The sequence below is a fragment of the Dipodomys merriami genome, unplaced genomic scaffold (assembly GCF_024711535.1).
Source record: "Dipodomys merriami isolate MVZ:Mamm:240054 unplaced genomic scaffold, mDipMer1.0.p SCAF_1, whole genome shotgun sequence".
Classification (NCBI taxonomy): domain Eukaryota; kingdom Metazoa; phylum Chordata; class Mammalia; order Rodentia; family Heteromyidae; genus Dipodomys; species Dipodomys merriami.
Window position 1 is genome coordinate 117,168,748 of NW_027202270.1, and position 8,906 is coordinate 117,177,653.

An 8,906-nucleotide genomic window follows, 5' to 3' on the forward strand; every position below is an offset into this window, starting at 1 on the left:
GTAGGCTGGAGTCTTGGGCCTGCCTGAACTGCTTCTTCCATTGTGGGCTTTCATGCAACTTAACTCATGGTTCCTAACAAGCTGTGATTTCTTGAGTGCTGACAAAGGAAGTTCCCAAAGATGGCTGGCTGAGTTTATTGTGCACAATGTGTGGAAGCCGGGATCTTCAGTTAGCCCCAGAGAGATGAATCTTTGCTGCTTTAATGCCTCAGAGCTCCCAGTCCTCTTGGAAGGGCTCAGCTGCTCAGATCAGGCTTCTGCAAGAAAACCTCACTTTTGACGGAAGTCTGTTGGTGGGGACTTCCATTCATCTCCAAAAGCCCCACACCTGTGCTATGTAACATGGCTTAATTGCAGAAGTGACAGCCCAACAAGTCTGCCTTGTCTAGTAGGAACAAGTTACAGGTCCCATACAAGGGGCTGGGGTGGATTCTGCAAAAGCCTGGGTGGTCACTAGGAATCATTGTAAAATTCTGCCTGCCACACCACCTCCATGCAAGTCCTCTTGTACCCATCTCTCTTCTCATTCTTTTGCTTCCCTTTCCCATGAGTTTATTTATGTTGAGATTTCCAATTTTGTTACTTGGTATAATGTTACTAAGATTTGTCCATCTTGATGGATCTATGCTTTTATAATTTACTTAACTAGTGTTTAGAATTCCATTAAATGAATTTTTTTGATAGTTCTGGGATTTGCACTCAGGGCCTTGTACTTGCTAGGCAGGCACTGTACCACTTGAGCCATGGCTTCAGTCCTTTATATTTGTTTTTTGAACTGAATCTTGCATTCTTACTGGGGCTAGCCTAGCCTGGGCTACCATTCGTATTTCGGCTTCCTGCATAGCTGGCATAATAGCTTTTGCCACCACAGTCCAGCTATTGGTTGAGATGGAATCTTACTAATCTCACTAATCTCACTAAGGCCTGGTTTCATCTAGAACCAATTTCTGCTTTCTGCATACCTGGGATTACAGATGTGGGCCACCAAGACTGGTCCTTATTAAGTGAATTTATGTGCTGTGTCCATCTGTTGTCATGCTAATGTACATTTGCATTGCCATAGATTTTATTTTTGCTAATGTGAAAAATGTCATTGGAAACATTGGTGTATAATTATGCATTTTAAGAGTATATGGAAGAATGAAATTTCTGGGTCACAGAATACATAAGTTTCAACCTCAGCACATAATGTCAAACTTTTCTAAATTCACATTTCTATCAGCAGCACATAGATCTTTCGTTGTATTTTTATCTCTAACCTTTGGCATAGATTTGGACCTTTTGGTTCTCTGTAAAAAGCATAGAAATTGGTACCTACTTCTGGCCTCTGAATTATCATCTCCCTGCTCGCTGATTAGATAGCTCTTCATAGCTTATCTAGGCATGTAGTTCTTATTCTGTGAAAAATTTGCCTGTGGCTTTGCTCATTTTTTAATTGAATGGTTTATTATTTTAACATTTATTTGTAGGCATTCTTTAAGTACATAGATTTATTTTTGTGAGAAATAAAAAATTGGAGAGAAGAAAGTTAATTTCCTTTATCTGTAATATACTCGTATACGTGTGCATGTGTGTGTGTGTGTGTGTGTGTGTGTGTGTGTGTGTGTGTGTGTGTGTGTGGTGGTACTGTGATTTGAAATTAAGACTGCCAAGACCTTATACCTGCTAGGTCATGCTGTATGAACCACTTGAATAGGCCGAAAGCCATACACTCAGCCCTTTTGCTTTGGTTTGTTTTTTCAAGTAAGATCTGGTTTTGTGTGTGGCAGCCTTGGACCACAATGTTCCCACCAGGCAACTGGGATTTTCAGCATGTAGCCCAATGCCTGGACCTTTAAAAATTATTTATTAGAGGATCTTACAGTGTAGCTCAGGCGCCTTGAACCCCACCTGTAAATTGGAGTCGTAATTCCAGTCACGTTTACTTCTCAAAGCTGAAATGAGATAGAAAGAAACAAGCACACTGGAAAGGAAGTGACTATGCTATTTCAGGATGAAACAAGCTTGGGAATTGGTAAACAGTGAAGCATTCTACTTTGAATCTAGAAGCAGTATAGTGTGGTGGATTAAGCACACAGATGTTCACACAGTCCAAACTTTGACTGCATGACCTTAACAGCATGAACTTATCTGAGCAATTTAACATTTATGCTTCCTTTTCTTTATCTAATAAGTGGGTATAATGTCTACTTCCTAGAGATTACTTTAAAAGAGGTAAGTGAATTGATACGTAGCTTTAGTACTAAGAGGAGTCTGGCACACAATGAATACTCTATTAGAATTTGATGACAGTGATATTAGACCATTATTTCCATAGTTCTCCTGGATAATAGGAATGCATTGTACTAGCCAAAACAAGAAGCATTACTTTCCTCTATTTGTACATTCTTTTGGTGGTGATTCATTTCTAGTAAGTCAAAATAGATTTTATATTCATGGAATTGCTTTCTAAGAAGTGAGAGCAGTTGCTAGAAGAACATAAACTTAAGGCTTGTGAAATACACACTTATTACTATGAAACAAAGTCCATGGCATGTCATGTAATTCATAATTTTGTCCCTAAGCTCTTTCAGTTTTAATAATCTGTGTCTATACAGGATGTTGGCTACTCCGGGCTGCTGAGTGAAACATGAAAAAGTGCATGACAGAATTCAAATTTCACTGCTTTGTTGAGTCTGAAATCACATTTTGATGCCATATTCAGTATCTGTGTAAAATGTCGGCTATTTCAACAAAGAGGGCGATTATTCTGCATTTGCTATCTTTTCCCTCTACTACTAAATCGCATTTCTCCCATTGGTCCACCTTTTCTTTTTGTTCTTCAGAGCTTTTCTCAATTTGTAGATACTTTTATCCACTCCAGACCAACAAAGTGTGATTCTTCAAGCGAACATCGTGTTTCTTTTAGCACCATTAAAGCATTATCTATGCTGCTTTTCTGAGCAATATCCTGTTGTATTCAGAGCCACCTGCACTCAGCCTTCAGGGAACTGGGCTGCTTTGCTGCTGATTGAGCTATCACCAGGAGGTATAAACAACGCAGGTTGTGTGTATGCTTGGGAAGACGGCTAATTATGCTAACATGAATATTAATGCACGATGCACAAACAAATCTACTCTTGCCAATTCCACGACTTGCTTGTTCCTTTCCTTTGCTATCTCCCTTGCTCCTCACATCCAAAAAGCCTTGTAGCAGACGAAGGCACATCTCCTCCAGCAATTCTGGGATCCTGAAAAGTCAAGAGAAGAACATTGACAATAGCATTATCTTCCTGAGGGCTGGGAAGGTGGCTTAGTGGTAGAGTGCTTGCCTTGCATGCATGAGGCCCTGGGTTCAATTCCTCAGCACCACCTAAGCAGAAAAAGCTGGAAGTGGCGCTTTGGCTCAAGTGGTAGAGTGCTCGCCTTGAGCTGAAGAGCTGAGGGACAGTGCTCAGGCCAAGAGTTCAGGCCCCATGACCGACAAAAAAAAAAAAAAAGCATTATCTTCCTGAGATGTCTTGGAATTGGATTTTCTGGAAGAGTTTTGAAACAGTGGTAGTGCAGGCAGAGATTTGGAGAAGAAAACAACAAAACAACTGAAGAGTCCCTAACCCATTTAAGGTTAGGGCAGGATCTCATCAAATATGTTTGAAGTCACTCCTCTTTAGACAAAAGGAAAGGAAGTCTTGGTGTGTGAGCAGGGCAGGGTTACATCCATTGGAAAGGCCAAGCTCCGCTTTTCTGCCATTGTAAGATCACATATCTGTTTTCAGGTGCTCCTGTCATCTGACATAAAAGAAGCCTAAAGCCCTTAAACAACTTTGACTCCATCATTGGCAGGTTTTCTGGTTAATTATTGTTGCACACCAAATAATCCCCAACGAGTATTTCAAATAAGTGTTATTTGTCATGGTTCTACAGGTTGGTGGATCTTGGATGAGCAGTGACAGTGACAGAGCTAGACCAGAGAAGCACACAGACTGGACAGGTGAGCTGGCCTCACAGGACAGGTCCTTCGGGACTTTTCCACACTGTGTATGAGGCACAGTACCACCCTGTCACATCTGAAGACCACCTCAATCTATCCAGAGAATGGAGTGGCAGGCGGGTAACCAGGAGAAAGGCATTGATGGGAGACCTCTTTGAAGACAAGCTATTACCACTGTAGATTTTTCCCTCTGGGCCTTGCAGGAATTCCTTGCTAGTGAACTTCCTTGCATTGGTTCGCCGCTGACACATCACTTTCCCCGGGTCTCCTTTCTAAGGCTTCATCATGAAATTGTGTTCTATTGCATTTTGCTTCCCTTCCTAGCATTTACCAAATAACAGAATTAATATACATCCTCAACACGTAAGGGCAGATACTGCCGCTGGCCGACTTTCCATAAGGTTCATTCTGCTTAACAAAAGGCTGCCTCTCAGGAAACAGTTATATGGTGTGAATGGGTGGAGGAATGGCGAAAATGAACACAAATGACCTTTCCAGTTGGCTTCCTTGATGCACAGAAGTTCCACCAAGAAGGGCAAGAGTTCTGTTTTATTTTCTCAAAATCAGCGTGCCAAGTGGAGAAATAAGGACAAGTTGGCAGAAATAAACCTCACAGTCTCAAGTCTACATGGAAAGAGAGGTAAGTAAACACACCGCTACAGGCCTGAGTGGAAAGGCAGAGGCAGTGCAGAGGGACCTGGGCTCATTGTGTGTATGCTCTCTCTCTCCCTCGCTCTGCCTCTCTCCCTCCCCCTCTCTGTCACACACCACATACACACACACACACACACACACACACACACACACACACACAGACATTTCATATATAACATAACGTATTCCAGAGTAAGAAGTCTGGTTTAAATTCTGTAGCATAGAACAGAATTTAGGTTTGTGGTTATATTTTATGTGGAAAGACTCAAGAATGTCCTCCTTTGATAAGAAGAGACATAATGGAAAAATCTAGTGTTTGTATCCCAAGAGCTGGGATTTATCAGAGGTAGAAAAATTCTCAAAACATTGTGTCAGAGGTAAAGTTGTTTTGCTTTTGGAAATGGCTGCAGTTACAATTGTATAATTAAAACATAGCATTGAATCTCCTCTGGGTGTGGTCCACACACGTATTTATCAAAACGTGGTAACTATACAGAATGGTTATCCAGCAATGTAAAGATTTTATTGTTCATTATACTCTGAGAATAAGACAGCTCATCAATCATGTAAGGCCTGAGAATTTTATTGTAAATATGAAGTTCTTGAAGAACTGTAAGTGAATGAAAACATGATATCTTTAAACATGGAAATCTGAGATGAGTGGGGTTTAGATTATAGTTTATGAGTGAAGCAAGACCAGTCAAAAAGCTCTTGCAATTGGCTAAGATCCAGAAGTAGCCAGGACTCAACTAATAAAAGCATTTAAAGTCATGTCACATTTGTCAATTAAAAAAGTAGGAGATGCTCAGTTGGGAAATGCCTTCAAATCTGGGACAGGCTGTCATGGGAAAGATGGACTAAAATTATTCTGAGCCCCAAATGGCAGAATCATGGAAAGCAAAAAATCCTGAGGTCTGTGCTCAGGGAAGCATTTGTTCTGAGCTGCGTGTGAATGAAAAGGGCTTCCGGGTGCGACAGCAAGTTCCCACCCCCAAGTGTGTTCCAGGAGAGGCCTGAGACACAGAGCCTGTGAAGCGATCCTGTGTCCAGATGATACTGAGAGAAGATCTCCTCAGAGATCCACCAATTTGGGGAATTCATGCGTTGTACAGCACTGGGTCTCCACAGATCTTCGCAAGTTGGCGTAACACCACAAAAATAGAGAGCATTCGTAATTATGTTGCTCATCTTAGGACTTGTATAGTGAAGTCCTGAGCATGTAATAAACAGTCCGTCCGTCCTACAGGCATTGCTGCTTTGGTGGCAGGACGTAAGTTTTATTTCCACTTTTCCTTCCTACATTGGATTGTAGAATGCTAACTTGGAACACTTTGTCTATACTTTCTAATTGCATCCATGCAGGCAAATTATTTTCTGAACCTTACGCATTAAATGGAGATGACATCTCCTATATTTAGATAATGCTGTGAAAATAATTCATATCATAATAATTTTATAAGAAATAATATGTAAATATATCCCAGCACCTTGTAAGATTTCAGTATATAGGGACCATGCCTGAGGGGTGGGGAATTGTTTTTGAAACAGGGTCTCACTCTGTAGTCTGATCTGACCTTTAACACACTGCATAGCACAGCTGCCCTTGAGCTAACGATGTCCTTGCCTTAGCCTCCTGAGTGCTGAGATTGCAGGCATGCCCGACAATACCCAGAACCACATGCAAAAAATGTTCTTGTGCAATTAAATAGAACCTACTCTTCGTGTATGTGAATTGGGTGGTATGAATCACAATAATTGAAGAGTTAACCAGCAAAAAGGAAATGCTCACTAATTGGACCAATGGTGTCCTAACTCCAGGATATCATTCATTTCCCCTCTCATTTGATTCATCATCAAAGATAATCATTTGCATGAGTTCCTTGAAACTCAGGGAAGTTACCCATATTTCAGAGTAGTTATATATGATGCTTGAAGCTTTCTCCAAATTAAGATTGAGACGAAGGAATGAATAATCTAGCCTCTAAGAAGAGTGCAATTCTTCCTGTGGATACTGGATGGGATGAAATTGGTGCTCAAATGAACATGATTCATAGTTTATTGGAAAAACTGCAAATTTCTCCATGAAAACTGAGTAGATTGTCAGTTCATTATACTGTAGTTATTGATATTGCAATCTGTTCTCAGTGAATGAACTCACAAATCCACTTAATGTTTGACTGAGGATTTTTATAAGTGTTTATTTAACCTTTAGCTATCTGAGCACTACTTTATAAATGAACGGACTTCAACTCTCTGGATTCGATATCCATATCACCATTGCCTGCCCTGGTGTCTGGCATACTGATAGACTTTGCTAATATTTGCTTGATGACTGATAATGTCCTCTTGTCTGACCTCTGTTATGTGTCTACCCCTACAAGAATGATCAGAAGTGGCTTAGAGAGTTGTCTTTATGTGAATATCCATTACAAATGCCCCTAACTCCAGTAACCTTGGTTCAGGTACTGTGAGTTAACCTTGCTAGCCTGGCCAAAAAGTGAATCCCTATCTCAAAAATAACCAGAGGAACAAAAAAGCTAGAAGCATGCTTCAAGCAGCAGAGTTCATGCCTAGCAAGCTCAAACCCCAGTACTTTAAAAATTAGAACATCATGGAAGTGGCACTGTGGCTCAAGGGACAGAGTGCTCACCTTGAGCTGAAGAGCGCAGGGACAGCACCCAAGCCCAGAGTTCAAGCCCCACGACTGACCCCCCCCCAAAAAAATTAGAACATCAGATTGGTATTTCATTGCCCTTTTATGAATTTATTGTAGTCCTCATGTCGCTGAGATCTGCTGATTTTTTCTAGTCATTGTCTATTGTTCAAATTTAGTACCTTCAGTGATTTTTCTATTCATTCATACTTCCACTGAGTACATACATGTAATATATTTTGATTTTCATATATTTTGTTTCCAATATCTATATTTTTTGTTTCTACCTTCTATTTAATCACAGATGCATTCTTTTCCCCTTTGTCTTGCTTGTTGAAGCATTTTTGCACTGGCTGATAAATAATACTAATATCCATGTCATTGGAATTAGTGTCTGTTGCTAGTCTTATTCAATCTGAAATCCTCCTTAGTCTTAGTTAAGTGATTTTCAGTTGAAACCTGGATGTTCTGGTTTTTATGTTATAAGAATTATTATTTAAATTTTTAACTTCATCTGGCTTCTATTGGACTGATGGCTTCAAACTATTCCTACCAAACATTATCTGTGGACATTCCCAAATGACCCCTCACATGTGTGTATGTGGGAGGGGGAGGGGACGATCACAGTGGAGAACTTGCTAGCTGATTTCACTCAACCTCCAGAATAATGACTAAATACATGATTCTTACCACTTTTAAACATTGTTTCAGTATCATTTATCATATATCAGTCAATAGTCTAGCCCTCAGAACATCGCCATCTCCTTCACATGTCTACTTGATGTTAGCTCAGTAGCAGTATTAGCTCAAGAGATCTCACCGAAAAGTTTGTCTCTACCACCTCTGGATTTTTCAATGGTGAGAATCTGCTACCTCTGGTATCTAGATTTGTCTTTACGTATCATTTATAGAAGGATGTGTAAATGATTGTAATATAAATATAGGCATGCCATAGAAACATATGTCTTACATGTAAAATGTGAATAAGCAAATTAACTAAAAACAAAAGGAAAATTAGAAATCACTTGAGAGAATGGGCAAACAATTATTTTTAGTAGGAAATGCTTACTGAATTTTTTTATCTTCCTAAAAACTAAGCAAAGGGGTGACAATGCCCAAAAAGAAGTGTACTCTTCAGATGTACAAAACGTTATGTCGAAAAATGAACTTTACAACTTTGGTGGGGGTGGTGAGGGGGAAGGGGGAACGGAGTAGGGGAGGAGATGGGAAGGGATGGGAAGGGGAAACAAAGGAGGAGGCAACAATGCTTGATAAGAAATGTACTCATTACCTTGCTCATGTAATTGTAACCCCTCTGTATAAAAAAAAGAAATTAGTCAGGAAAAAAAAAAGAAGTGTACTTGTTACCTGATTTATGTAACTGGAACCCTTCTGTACATTACCTTTACAATAACAATTTAAAAAAGGAAAGAGAACTAATCAGAGCACTTTGGTCTTATTATAAACACATTTATGAGTGCTATATGTTTTCTTGTCTCTAAATCTTAAGTCAAGATCTGAAATAAAGGATGGATATTGAATATGTTGTCAACAACAATTTTAGTTTTTTATTTTTTTACAGGTAGAAGGGAAATGCTATGCTCAAGGACCTCATCTGAATCATAGCAC